The sequence below is a fragment of the Gavialis gangeticus genome, unplaced genomic scaffold (genome assembly GCF_001723915.1).
Source record: "Gavialis gangeticus isolate Ggan-Ray unplaced genomic scaffold, GavGan_comp1, whole genome shotgun sequence".
In the NCBI taxonomy this organism is placed as follows: domain Eukaryota; kingdom Metazoa; phylum Chordata; order Crocodylia; family Gavialidae; genus Gavialis; species Gavialis gangeticus.
In genome coordinates this window covers 125575715-125576219 of record NW_017729024.1, presented here as the reverse complement: position 1 = coordinate 125576219, position 505 = coordinate 125575715, and the positions used below count along the sequence as shown (strand labels likewise).

The 505-nt window shown below is 42.6% G+C and overlaps 1 long non-coding RNA gene across 3 annotated transcripts in view; it reads right to left on the bottom strand.

Annotated features, from left to right (window-relative positions):
* The window catches only part of LOC109297692, a 38687-nt gene that overhangs the window by 26599 nt on the left and 11583 nt on the right, over window positions 1–505 (bottom strand). For 2 of the 3 annotated variants that reach the window (XR_002097388.1, XR_002097386.1), the window contains exon 2: window positions 203–346. This is a non-coding gene — a long non-coding RNA (uncharacterized LOC109297692). Of the gene's footprint in view, window positions 1–202; window positions 353–505 lie in introns of all 3 variants that reach the window. The other variant, XR_002097387.1, reaches the window with a different exon arrangement.

Genomic DNA, 505 nt, shown 5'->3' with positions numbered 1-505 from the left:
CAGAGCGCATTTAGCCCACACATAATTCTGGGTTGCTACAACTAGCAGTAACCAAGTAGCTAATGAAAAGGTAGTTTGGGCACCTACATTTACACAAGCTGCAATTACTGTTATAGCATCCCTTCTGCTGCATTGTTGTGAGCTCATCCTCAATCCTTATTGGACCCCAGCCTTCTGACCTTCAATCTTTATTGGACCCCACCATTTTGCAGATCTGCAGGACTGCCTTCTGAGGACACCCTTAGCCATTTTTCACAGTGCTTGAAGTAGAGGTATTTTCCTCAGGCAGAACTAGGGCTCTGGGAATCTTATGCTGGACTTTACCTCAAGTCCCCTGAATTTTGACCTAGGACTCAAGCATAGGATTAATGGGTGTAAGTTAACAAACATTAAAAAGTTTTTCCAAACCTGGAAAACAAGGACATTTATAGAATCCAAGACTCTACTGTGAGTTTCTTCCCACTTGATGTTGTTCTTCTCCGCAAAAAATGCTGAAAACACAGAG